General features: G+C 33.5%; 1 long non-coding RNA gene across 1 annotated transcript; it reads right to left on the bottom strand.

The window, feature by feature from the left end:
• Positions 1-2566: 2566 nt before the first annotated feature.
• Positions 2567-12922, bottom strand: LOC127730384 (uncharacterized). The gene is made up of 4 exons (XR_007995089.1): positions 12904-12922; positions 6066-6158; positions 4346-4513; positions 2567-2726 (listed from the first exon to the last, which is right to left on the bottom strand). It is a non-coding gene; the product is annotated as an uncharacterized LOC127730384 (long non-coding RNA).
• Between the last annotated feature and the right edge of the window lie 1665 nt (positions 12923-14587).

Here is a 14587-nt window from a genome sequence, read left to right as displayed (position 1 = left end):
TCGGCCCTTGCTCTGGGCCTGACAAGTTCTACAATTTGCAGGTTTGAAAAATGTGGTTAGTCGTAACGGTGGGGTCTACAGGTGGGTAACTCTGGAACCTCCTCCACCTCATCTTATAGAGGGGAGGCCTACACCTACCAACAGGTGGGGCACTTATAACTGGAGCATTGGTAATACGAGTGTTTTCCCCGGTCACTCCCCGTGGTAGGTGGTGGTGTAACCGTGTTTAACTACCAGGCGTTTTTATTACACTATGTCAACATAGGTCAGCTGTTAGCCATTGTGTATAGGAAATCGGTAGTCACCCTGGCGCCTCAATAAAATATTATAGAATACTCTGTAGCCAACGTAATGCCACAAAGTAAAAATGTCTATTCCAGTCATGAAAATGTAAATACAAGTTGGTGTAATAAAATGTATGTTTAATTAGAATGATTGTTTTTTTTGTATAAGTGGTAAAGGTTATAAATGAAAAACAGAGGATGGAACCTCTACACAAATGGGTATAAAATACAGAAAGTCTGTAGTATTTTAATCTTGGTATTTGTGAATTACAATAAACAACAGACAAAGAAAGACAACTCTATAACAATTTTTAATCACTTTGTGATTAAAGGAAAGACTTCAACATAGTTAAGAAAATACAACAACTCTTAATCGTTGTTCTTCATCTTATTGTTATTCGTTCAGTATTATTTTATATTTATATATAATATGTGAATAATATTTGTCGTGTAATTTCACATGTACAATTGGGTGTTCCTTACCTCCAGGATAACGTCCAATCAAATCTAAATATAATGTAAACGCCGCCTATTTATATTGTTTGCAGATGTCAATCTTAATTACAATGCTTGAGCAAACTTTTTTACAAACAAAGCAAGCAAGCCAACCAAAAGAGATGCATTATCCAACTTACAGCTGTAGCTGCCCTAACATGGCTTCACATATATTGATAAATTAGGTCAAATTGTAGGAACAGGATTACCTATTTCACACCTTCTGAAATTTTTTACTAGAAATTGGATTGGGGTCCCTACGAGAACAAACAAAAAGAAGAAAACTACAGATTTTTATACAATGTAATACCGAAAAAAAATAATGCCCATGCATATGTATGTAATCTTGTCAATCCCAATATTCATAGTACACTACAATATCCCATGCAAAAGGACAATATAGTATTCTTCCATTCTGCAGGTTTTACTTAGGAAGGGATAAATCGTATTTTGTAAAACAAATCACTCCGATTTAAATAAATATATTTTTTGAAACTGACATTATCAAGGTGCTTGATTTCCTGATTGACAACATATTTGCTACGTTTGGAGGACACGTTTTTCCAAAATACAATCTGCGTTCCCATGGGAACCAACTGTGCTCCTCATATTTCCGATATATGACAACCAGGAGCTTCTTAGGAAGATTGAAAAGTTAAGTCAGCCTCATATCTTGATTTACAATTAGAAACTGACAATGAGGGTCGATTGAGAACAAATATTTACGACATAAGGGTTGATTTCAGCTCCCCAATTGAAATTTTCAATTTTTATGTAGCAATATTCAAGCAGCGCCTGCAAATGGAGTATATATCAGAATATGGATCATGATTTCCTTGATAGATGGTTGCTGCTCACAAGGAAGCTATTAAACTTAGAATTCCAAGTAAGTAGTGAATTTGACATCATCCTTTTGAAAATATTACGGACGCCATCACGAGTTGGTTGACCGTTATGGAATATCTGTTTCACAGATGACAGATATGTTCCAATTGTCGTAACCACAACCCGTCTTATTTTCCTCGAATGTGACCTACCGAATTATTATTAGACTTATCATCGGGGTTGTACTTCATGAGCAACACTACGGTGGGGGGGGGGGGGGGGGGGGGGGGGTGTCTACGGTTGCAACATGTGGTTCAGGATCTGCTTACCCTTGTGAGGCACCTGATATCACCCCAGTTTTTGGTAGGGTTTGTGTTGCTCAGTCTTTAGTTTTCTATGTTGTGTTTTGTGTACTGCTGTTTGTATTTTGGCTTTTTTTTTCACTTTAATTTGCTATGGCGTTACCAATTTATTTTCGACATAAGTTTGAATGTCCCGTTAATATCTTTTGCCTCTCTCCGTCTCTTACTGCTCAATAATTTATTCCATCAACATATATTAAACATCGAAAAGTCTACCCTGTCAATTCCTAAATTTCACTAAATATTCAAATTGAAATCAGAAGTGAAAAAAGCATTCGAAATCGGAACCCACTTCTACATTATTTTCATGGTCCCAGAACACTTTCCTGTTGCAGTATAAGACGTTTTGACAAAAGCATATAGGTGGAAGCAACTTTGCATCGAAAATGTAAAATGTTTGTATTTTTTAAAATGTTTTCACGAATAAGTATGATACATTTTATACTTGGTTGGAAATGATAATGAATTTTTGTGTCAATGAAAATTAGACGATTAAAAAATAAAAAACAAAACAAAAAGCAAAAAAAAAAAAAAAAAAACATACGGATTTTTATTTTTATCCAGTTTTGATTGTTGAAGTTTATTTAAATAAAATCTGTGAACAGCAAAAACTATTTTATTGGTAATATAGTTTGCGATATTTTAAACAAGGACACATTATCCATCATACATCATGGGTACATCGTAGTCGTCTCGTCTGCGTCAGCACTTGACGTTGTCGATGACATCATTGTAGTTGTAGTTGTGGTGGGAGGCACTTCTACAGTAAAATATTTCATTGAATTATTATGTGTGGTTTTTTTTTAATAAGTAAGCCTTCCATACGCATTAGCAATTATATTACATCTGTACATTTTCCCTGATGTTTTTTTTTCAATAGTTTGTATTTATATTGCACTAGAATGTACCTCTATCAAAGAGTGCAATGGTTCATTTCTACGATTAAATGTTTCTGATGACAAAAAAAAATATAACCTTTCTTCAGCTCGCGACATTACCAGGATTTGATGTTTGAACCATATTGGTCAAATTTGCAATTTTAAGGATTTCAATTTGGGATTGTTCGAATATTGTAGGCAGTTTGATTCGCTGCTAACCTGGAACAATATACCTCCTTTAATCTATAGTGCCTATTCCAAGTCAGAACTGTCACAATTAGTTGACATTGGTCCTACGAGGATCATTGGGAAAGAATATCTTTTAAAAACTAGTCAGAATGTAAGACTCTGATTGTTTTGAAAATAAATTGACGTTAAGGACATGTGTTATTCCTGGGACATAATTTGTTGTTAGTTATCCTTCTTCCAGGTTATTCGTTGCCTATGTCTTCTTTAGTAGTTGTTTTTATTACATTTCAACTTGTTCATTTTCATTTTGTATAGAAGTATATGAAGCCAAATTGATACAAAATTTCCTTAAAAAAATGAAAAGATGTAAAATAGATCCTTAATTTTATTTCCCGCAGTAAGCTTATGAATAACATTCTTTAAAAAAAATAAATTTTACAGATCGTTTCCAAAAAGATTGTTTATTTTAAAATTAGGAACACTGCAGAAACAGTTGGGTCTTCCTTAGCCCTCTTGCTGCCAGAGGGACACATGTCTTCACACCGATTGAACTGCCAAAGAACACAAACCTTTGGATAAGTTATATTTTTTTTCTGAGTTTTAACATACCTACATGACCTTCATATTACAGTTGGTTGCTTCTCAAGATCATGTGTTGACTACTACTGAATTTCTGGACAGAACACATTGTCAATGTATCTATATCGTATTATATTCAGCATGAAATAGAATTAGCACTGCAAAATGTTCACGGTAAGATCACTAATGTCTATCAGATTATTCTTTCGCTGATCTTACACATGTTTTCGTTGGTAGTCACGCCCGGCATCGACCATGATTGTATTTGAATGATGGCTTAAGACCACTGGACGAAACAACTTTTCGCTTTCGAAGCAAGAACATTTAATGATTACCCCTCATAAACTCATGAGATTTCTCTCAGTTTAAATGGGGATTCGTAGTTCCCAAATATGTATTTCAAATGTGTCATCGTTTTCATTTTTTCTTGTTTGTCTGTACACCCGTCTATCGCTTTATATATAGTGTCCTCTGAATTCGAATTTCGTTTTTCCATTACAGTTCAATGTAGTGTGGTCATCTCAACAAAAAATATAGACTTTAAGTTATTTGAGTTGTAAATTGTCCCATAAGAGTAAATTAATATCGTTACCCTTAGTGATAATTTCTTAAATATTGTTTTTGGTTCATTTACAATCGTGTTGTAGTTTAACATATGTATATATAATAAGTAGATATAGACAATAGAAATATATTTTTTCATTACTTTTAATAATTCTTATACATTAATTACTTGGACATTTAGAACACATGCATTTCTTCCCTCTACATCGTCCTCTTTTACAACCTGTGGCCCAGCAACATCCATTGCAACCACATTGATTCTTTCGTCTCCTAGAACACATTGGTTTACTGCATCTTTTCATTTCTTTCAAATGTGGGTGAGATGAAACTTGAATGCCTGTGTTATCAGTGAAATAAAAGTTTATGGCAATGCAGAATAATAAAATACGTAGGTAAATTATTTATAAAGGACATCTAAATGAATACTTACAGTCATATGAAACGAGTTTCTGGTGATTATAATGTTTTAAAATTCCGGAAATTATTGAACCAATGCATGGAGATGTAAGTTTCATAAGAATCCCAACTTTTTTATTGGCTGACAATCGAGAAGCATTTCAAAATTAAATTTTAAATCCCAATAAAATGCAATATTCCTGACAGCACGTGCTTCCCGTGACAACGTCACAAGATCTCACAACAATGCATAGGACAACAAATTAAAACAAATAATTTAGCTCGTAACTTCACGGTTGTAGCACAATAAACTGTTGACTCAGAGATATGTCTCGCCTGTCTGCATAAAATTCAGAAAAAGACAACCTGATGGACAGCAACATTGCTAATTAATTCAAAGTTGCTATACCAACTAGTGGGCAGGGCCTCGAAATGGTTGACAAACTGAGATGTACAGACAGCAATGTAACTTTATAAGAATATTGTTGTCTAGTGTAAGTAGTTCCTATCAAACTAACTTAAGCAGAAAACTTTACATCGAAAATTGTTTATTAATTGAAAGTCTCTGGACCAGGACATAGGGGGCAGGGCCTTGAAATAGTCGTCAAACTGATACTGATAGCAATGCAACTTCATACACAATATCATTGCTCTATCACTAGTAGTTCCTATCAAACTAACTTAAGCAGAAAAATTAACATTGAAAATTGCTTATTAATTCAAAGTCACTGAACCATGGCCTAGGGGCAGGGCCTCAAAAAAGTCATCAAACTGATATGTACAGATAGCAATGCAACTTCATACAAAATGTCATTGATCTATGACAAGTAGTTCCTATCAAACTAACTTAAGCAGAAAGCTTGACATTGAAAATTGCTAATTAATTCCAAGTCACTGGACCATGGCATCGGTGGCGGGGACTCACAATAGTCTTCAAACTGATATGTACTGATAGCAATGCAACTTAATACAAAATATCATTGATCTATCACAAGTACTTCCTATCAAACTAACTTAAGAAGAAAACTTAACAATTGTTGACGCCGTCGCCAGAAAAGCAATCCCTATGTCTCGCTTTCTGTGACGAAAGTCGCAGGCGAGACAAAAATGTAGTTATAATTATTGAATGATTGTTATGGTGGTGTAAGAAGCCGGAGTGCCCGGTGAGAACCACCGACCCTCGGTGCTTTAGAGTAAAACGTCCAAAAGTATTGATTGCATAACGGATTACACCATTGAAAATTAGGGCCAATGTTAAGTAATATTGTGTATTTCATAATATTTTTCTTATCGGCAATAAGGGGATTCGACGCCCAAATTTAGAGTCTTTAAAAACGTAAGACGCAGATAGTTGGTAGTTTAATAAAATAACACTGCTTATTATTAATCAATGTTTAAATTAATTTGCACATGTGACAATAGTTTTATAAGGATTTTGAAGAATAATGCATCTTTTAATTTATAATTTGCAACACATATACAAATATACTTACATAGTAGAAGAACAACAAACAAAACTAATAAAACACTTTTCCTCATGTCTGTCACTATCTACTCAGTATCTTTATAAAATATCACCAGGAGATCTATTAAAAAAATCATTATTAGAATATAAATGACAAATCATTCAAAATGTTTTTTTTTTCATTTAAAATGTATGCATTATGATGTATGCAACAGTTTCGTTTATAAAGTTCCGATCGCTTGATATTGATGAATGTCACCTAGACAAATTTCACAACTTCATTGAAGTTGAGCAATTTTTCCTTTCAAAATATCCAATATTCAAAAATCATGAGATTTAAAATCTTCCATTGCCTAATAAAATGTAACATGTCCCTTGAGTACAATGTAACCTCTAAATAATTTAAAGAGAGGCGAAAAATACCAAAAAGGACATGCAAACTAATAAGTCGAAAATAAACTGACAACGACATGGCAAAAACACCAAAAGACAATTAACAGTATACAAAAAACAACATAGAAAACTAAAAAAAAGAGCAACACGAACCCCACCAAAAAACCGGTGGTGATCTCCGGTGCTCCGGAAGGGTAAGCAGATCCTTCTCCAAATTCGACACCCGTCGTGTTGCACGTGTAAGTACAAAATCGGTGGTAAGTCTAATTCGGTAGGTCACATTTGGGGAAAAGGAGGACGGGATTGTGGTTACTATGATTGGAAAAATATCCGTCGTCATCTGTGAAACAGATATTCTAAAACGGTCAACCAACTCGTGATTTTTCGAAGGGATGATTTCAACTTCACCACTTGGAACTTGGTTTAATAGCTTCATTTTGAGCAGAAACCCTCTATCAAGTGATATTTTACAGAGTACTATTTATTCCTCACATTGACAAGTTATTTGTATCTATGTTGTCCATTCTTTTTTATGAAACAAAGCAAGACCAACATTTTCAATTTTTTTTTAGTTTTGTGTAACGTGGTCGGGTTGTTGTCTCTTTGACAAATTCCCAATTTCCATTCTCAATTTTATACAAGTCAAATTTTTTAGTATTATTGCAAGATGAAAGAGTCTTAGATTGAATGTATTCTAACAGATCTTGGAATTTTTTAGTATCCACATCTGATTCACGCCACCTCTAGAATAGGTAGTTTGGTAATAACTTTGAAGGCCGGCTTTTAGTGCTGATAAAAGTGATGTTAATAATTTAGAAAGATGTTTCGAGGAGCACTTGGAAGACCCGGCAATACAATGTTGTTTGTAAGGGCACTTATGTAATTTTGGTATCCAATACAATGAAGGAAGATCCAGTTCGTCATCTTTGATTGAAATTGAAAAGGAACATAGAACAGACCTAAGGTTATCCAGGATTGGAAGACCCGGCAATATGGAACGCCACAGCTGTCTTATGTGGAACTCTGATATTACGTTATGTTGTTCTGTTATTACTTGATGATAGTTTGTCTTTACATAATATGATTTTGATATTTCGTAATGATAAAATTGAGAATGGAAATGGGGAATGTGTCAAAGAGACAACAACCCGACCATAGAACAGACAACAGCAGAAGGTCACCAACAGGTCTTCAATGCAGCGAGAAATTCCCGCACCCGGAGGCGTCCTTCAGCTGGCCCCTAAACAAATATATATACTAGTTCAGTGATAATGAACGCCATCCAAATTGTACACAAGAAACTAAAATTAAAAATAATACAAGACTGACAAAGGCTAGAGGCTCCTGACTTGGGACAGGCGCAAAAAATGCGGCGGGGTTAAACATGTTTATGAGATCTCAACCCTCCCCCTATACCTCTAGCCAATGTAGAAAAGTAAACGCATAACAATACGTACATTAAAATTCAGTTCAAGAGAAGTCCGAGTCTGATGTCAGAAGATGTAACCAAAGAAAATAAACAAAATGACAATAATACATAAATAACAACAGACTACTAGCAGTTAACTGACATGCCAGCTCCAGACTTCAATTAAACTGATTGAAAGATTATGTCTTCATCATATGAATATCAGGCACAATCCTTCCCGTTAGGGGTTTAGTATCATGATGTTTTGATATAACTCAATATAGAAAAGTCATTACTTAATGATATTCTGATATTACATCATATGGTTTCGTATTGACTTGATATAGTTTTGTCATTACTCTATGTGGTTTCACCATTATTTAATGTGGTTGTGTCATTAGGTTTTAACATTACTTGATGTGCATGTGACTTGACGTAATGTAGTTGTTTCATTACATGATGTGGTTTTGTTATTTCGTAATGATGATTTGCCAATTCTTTATATGGCTTTAACATTACGTAATGATGTTTCAAAATTTGACGATTTTACACTACATAATGTGTTTGTTTCAGTATTTGATGTGGTCATGTCATTCTTTGATGTGGTTATCTCATTACTACTACGAGGTAAAACCACATGACCATTTTGGAAAACATATGTTCTATTTTTAGACCGATTTCCATAAGTCGTTTGTGTAATGCCCTTTGATGAGTACCACTATTCATTAAGTTAAAGTTCAAATTAAAGTTCAAGTTGTTGTTCATAGTTATTTGGTATGAAAAAGGGGAACGACAGACAAAAATAAGAAAAAAGTACTAAAACATTTACAGTAATTCGGACATAAGGGGGATATCCCAAAACCACTTGCCGGTTTTTCCTTAGTTCTCAAATGGAAGCAGTATTATGATAAATTCGTCAATGATTCCAAGGAACACTGCTTTATCTTGGTCCTGAAGAATAACTCAATTCATGGAGGTTTACAAATTTATCATGTCAAAATAGTTTAATTCGGTAATATTCAATGCCAAAAAAAAACCTTACATAGAAATAAAAAAAAATGTGGTATGATTGCCAATGAGACAACTCTCAACCACATACCAAATGACGTAGAAGTTAACATATATGTGTGACTGTATGGTCTTTAGGAATGAGCAAAATTCATACCACATAGTAAGTTTAAAAAGGTCTCGAAATGAAAAATATAAAAAACATTTCAAACTAGAAACCTAACAACCTAAGGGAGCTACCATTTGATTTTTATGGGGGGCTAGGATGAAAAATTTTGTCCTGCTTTTTTTTTTAGTTTTAATCTCTGTACTGCCTTTTTATTTTTTACTCTATTCGGTCCTGCCTTTTTTTCCCCTAGTTTATCCTGAATTTTTTTACACAAATTGTCATCCTGCCTTTTTTTTTACCAAGTTGCTCATCCTGCCTTTTTTTTAACTTAAAACTCCTGTTCTGCCTATTTTTTTCAAATTTCATCCTAGCCCCCCCCATAAAAATCAAATGGTAGCTCCCTAAATTCATAAACTGTCTTTACATTTTCTTCTTATGCTGTGCTATGATACACTAGGTTAGGATAGGGATTAGCGCTTACATACATACCGTGCTTGTGGTGTATGCCCTTATATTTTTCATAATTGCTAATGGCTGATATTTTTGTTCGAGCATATTGTTTTTCTTAAATTGTTTAACATTTCATACCGATATAACACGTTACTTTTATTATTCTTCCCTTAGTTTATTTATTTTGTATTTACATTGTATCATAGGTCAAATTTATTTGTTCAGTGTATGTTCACTGGTGTTAATATGTCCTTTGATTGAGTTAAGCTATTTCAGTTGATATTTTATAGTGTGTCTTTCTATGTTGTGATGTTACACTATTGTTTCAGAAAAAGGGTGAAGGTTTGGTACCATTAAAACATTTAAACCCGCTGCATTTTTTTTGCACCTGTCCTAAGTCAGGAATCTGATGTTCAGTAGTTGTCGTTTGTTGATGTGGTTCATAAATGTTTCTCGTTTCTCGTTTTTTATATAGATTAGACCGTTGGTTTTCCCGTTTGAATGGTTTTACACTAGTAATTTTTGGGGCCCTTTATAGCTTACTGTTCGGTGTGAGCCAAGGCTCCGTGTTGAAGACCGTACTTTGACCTATAATGGTTTACTTTTATAAATTTTGACTTGGATGGAGAGTTGTCTCATTGTCACTCATACCACATCTTCTTATATCTATATGTTAAACTCCGCCGCGTGCACTTTCTTTAAATGCCTGCCCCAAGTCAGGAACCTGTAATTCAATGGTTGTCGTTGTTTCATGTGTGTCATATTTGTTGCATGTCGCGCCGTATGTCAGAAACTATTTATGATTATTGCATAAAAATTCACACACAAGACGACGGGCGTATCATGCGCTCATGGGGCAGCTGTTTATTCGTAGATTGTTTAGCTATAAACTAGATCATTAGTTTCTCGTTTGAATTGTTTCACATTTTCACGTGGTGGTCTTTTGTACGGTTGCCTATGATTGCTTGCATCCACTGCATTTAAACTATGGTGGATAATTTTCTCATTGGCAATCACACACCACATCTAACTTTATTTCAATTTCTATGTTGTGTTTTGTATGCTGTAAAATTGTTTATCTTTTGTACGCATACCTACCCCTGAACCCTCTTTTCGGAAGCTCGAGCAAAAGCCCTTGATCCACGATAAAAAAAAATAGAACTCATATTAGATAACTCGAATTTCAACTCTTAATCTTAATCTAAATGAGACTCAAATAAGGGTTTACCTCGAACTCTACGCCAAAAGGTGACTCAAATTTAAAGTTGAAGTCCAATTGTAATTCGGAACTCTATCTTTAAATGCGACTCAAACTCGAAGTTCAACTCGAAATTTGGTATGTGGTTGAGAGTTGTCTCATTGGCAATCATACCACATTTCTTTATTTCTATATAAGGTTTTTTTTAATGCATTTAATATAACCGAATTAAACTGTTTTGAGATGATAAATTTGTAAACCTCCAGGAATTGTTATAAAACTTGTATAGGAGTTATTCTTCAAGATCAAGATAAAAGCATCTACAGAAAAACATGTTTTCCTCCGTTAAGTGTACCGGTTAATGTACAGTCAGTCAACATTTAATTTACGCTTTTACACTGACAGCAGAATTATCTGGCGAGACACAGGGTTTATAAGAATCTTTTATTTACTTTATTTATTAATTTACAGCTTCCATTTGAGAACTAAGGAAAAAACGGCAGGACCAAATGGATATGTCCGAATTACTGTTAATTTTTTAGTACTCCTTTCTTATTTTTTTCTGTCGTTCCTTTTTTCATACCAAATAGATCTAACTCTGAACAACAACTTGAACTTTAATTTGAACTTTTACTTAATGGACAACGGTACTCATCCAAAGCGCATTACACAAACGACATATGGAATTCGGTCTAAAAATAGAACATATTTTTCCAAAATGGTCACGTAGTTTTACCTCGTAGTAGTAATGGGATAACCACATCAAATACTGAAACAAACACATCATGTAGTGTAAAATCGGCAAATTTTGAAACATCATTACGTAATGTTAAAGCCATATAAAGAATTGGCAAATCATCAATACGAAATAACAAAACCACATCATGTACACATAATGAAACAACTACATTACGTCAAGTCACGTACACATCAAGTAATGTTAAAACCACATTGCCTAATGACACAACCACATTAAATAATGGGTGGAGAGGAGGGAAGTGGATCGTAACCCTTGTGGAGAGGAGGGAAGTGGATCGTAACCCTTGGCTAGCGAAGATGAGGGTAAGAAGACGTCGTATAAAATACAATTGAATTAACATGAAATAGCGTATGCATGCTCTAGGAATTTACTATTTCAAATAATTTGTTTTGTGTTTCATAATGTGTATGAATATTTATATATGCAAATATTTTTATTTCATGAGATTCCAATTGCAATAAAGTTTGGCAATCATTAACTAATTTAAATTTTCGGGATTATCGAAATCATTTTATGATTTTTTACTGTTCAAGCTTTCTCCGGGTGTTTTTTTTTTTTTTTTGTAATGTTTTTTTTTGTTGTCTTTTGTTTTCGGTGTTTCCATATAGTCATTGTTTAAAAAATTCGTAAGGGTTCCGCGGAACCCAGTGTCTCGCTTACTTTTGCTGTAAGAAGCAGGCTCAACAAAAATGGGGAAAAAATTATTAAAAATTTTCCTCTAGATACTATCTTTTGATTGTAAGAAGTTCTGTTCAAGTTTGGTAAAAATCCAAGAAGAATTATGAATCTAATAAATGTTTTAAAAACTTTAACTGCAGACTGTACGTAATGTTAACTGGAATAAAACTAAATCCATTTATAAGTATTATACGGAAAAACAGGAAATAATTTTTTTACAATTTTCTTCTAGATACTAGCTTTTGATCATAAACAAGCTTCTGTCCAAGTTTAGTACAAATCCAGGATAGTTTAAGAAAGTTATTAAAATTTTGAAAGCTTTAACCAGAGTGAATGTAATGTTAACTGGCAGAAAAACTAAGTCAATTTATAAGTAAAATACGGATAAACAGGATTTTTTTTAACAAAATTTACTTTTGAATACTATCTTATAATCACAAACAAGCTTCTGTCCAAGTGTGGTACAAATTCAGGATAGTTTAAGAAAGTTATTAAAATTTGAAAAACTTTAACCACAGAGTGAATGTTCTGTTAACTGGCAGAAAAACTAAGAAGTAAAATAAGGATAAACAGGATTTTGTTTTTACAAAATTTAATTCTGGATACTATCTTATGATCATAAACAAGCTTCTGTCCAAGTTTGGTTGAAATGCAGGAATGTTTAAGAAAGTTATTAAAATTTCAAAAACTTTAACCACAGAGTGAATATTTGTCGACGCCGACGGAATGTAAGATCGCTTTGTCTCACTTTTGCGATAAAAGTCGCAGGCTCGACAAAAAGTATAAGATTTCATCAATTTTACTGATCCAAAATCAAATGTTTTTTCATTTGTTGTGATTTATAAAATCATAATGGTCTTACCAGTATAAGAGATTTAGATCCATGCAATGAATTTGACAGAAACAAATATTATATACATATTTACTACAAAAAAAAAGTGGAGCATTTCATTAAATATCCATTTGAAACAGATGCTGCATCTGAAATTAAATGAAGCATAATTTGAAACTTATTCTTTATTTTATTTTATTTAACACATAAACTAAAATCCTCATTATTTCAGCAATTTTATGTTATTTCTGTACGAATAAATACACGAGAAATGACATTACACGGCAAACCCCGCACATTACAACTGGCTATTTATAATATTGTGAAAATATACATATAACAAATTTTGATATTAATCTCCTATTCAATGATGACTTAAGGTTCATCAGAAGGAATTGAAAACATGGCCGTGTTTACACCACAAAATTTACTCTGAGTACAGACAAACCTGTGCACCTAGAAAAGTTTTAAGGCATGGCAGGAACTAGGTAAATAAAATTTGAATACATATTATATTTCAGAAAATTAAACACTTACCTGTAATTTAACATTCCTTTTTTTTAAGCCTGCAAACTTTTCCAGGTGCACAGGTTTGTCTGTATTCAGAGTAAAATGTGTGGTGTAAATACGGCCATATTAGCCAAAAGGTTTACCATGAACCTTAATTGCGCTCTTGTATGTAACAACAAGAAAGGCTTCGTCAAATTGGCAGTTGTAGTGAAATGCAGGACCGTATAATTCAGGATACAAATATGTTGAATAATAGACTGGTAAAGGATATGTGACTTACAACAGAGTTATTTTTCGTTTCGGCACGAGAGTATCATTAGCCCATGCAGTAGCCAGCGCTGCAATATCATTGAGACCGTGATTTTCTGTGAATTTATTGTTAATCAAATGTTTTAACAATTCGAAAAAATAAAGTGTTTCTACCCCCAGACAAAAATGGTCTTATCAAATTTTGCACAACTTTTTTGAATTATTAGTTTTCAATGCCCTCCAACTTAGTTCTTGATTTGGCTTTTCAACAACCGTTTTTGATAGGAGCACAACTGATGAGTCTTTTATGCAGACTAAACGTAGATCTACATCTGGCGTACTTAAATATAAGCCTTCTATCTGATGTTTGTTTTCATCAAACTAATCTAATAGCAGGATTGATTGATTGTTGATTGCTTATTTTAAGTCCACTTATAACAGGATAACATTCGTCAAACCCAATGTGATATATGTTTCATTGGGTAAGTTAATACATATAATCTAATCTTGGTATTGTTATACATTTGTAAGAACACAACTACCCCTATACCTGATGCGTAATACTAAATTATAAAGAGTAGGGAAGGATGAGGTAATCATATCATTAGTGCCCGAGATTTAAAAACAATTTCACCTGATCTATTTCCAAGATAATGTTGTAAAGTTGATCTGACGTAGTTTGGTCTGACTGAGGTTGATCAAATGTGTCGGTAGTGCATACAAAAAAAATGAGCATTCTGTAATATCCGCATATGCAAGCTTCAGAAATAGAAAAAAGTAACGTTCAAGGAGCATTTTATCTTGTTACTTAATGGCTACGAATAAATCTTTAATTTTTCGAAAATGTACATATGTTGAATTTGTGATGCATCTGATAGAGATACTTGATTGCTTAGCTTTTTACATTGTGGATTGTTATCTTTTTCAAGGAAAATTAGTCCTTGCGCACTGAAAA

The sequence above is a fragment of the Mytilus californianus genome, unplaced genomic scaffold, assembly GCF_021869535.1.
Source record: "Mytilus californianus isolate M0D057914Y unplaced genomic scaffold, xbMytCali1.0.p SCAF_2, whole genome shotgun sequence".
Classification (NCBI taxonomy): domain Eukaryota; kingdom Metazoa; phylum Mollusca; class Bivalvia; order Mytilida; family Mytilidae; genus Mytilus; species Mytilus californianus.
The sequence above is the reverse complement of the archived record's forward strand: the minus strand, read 5'-3'. Positions and strand labels throughout refer to the sequence as shown.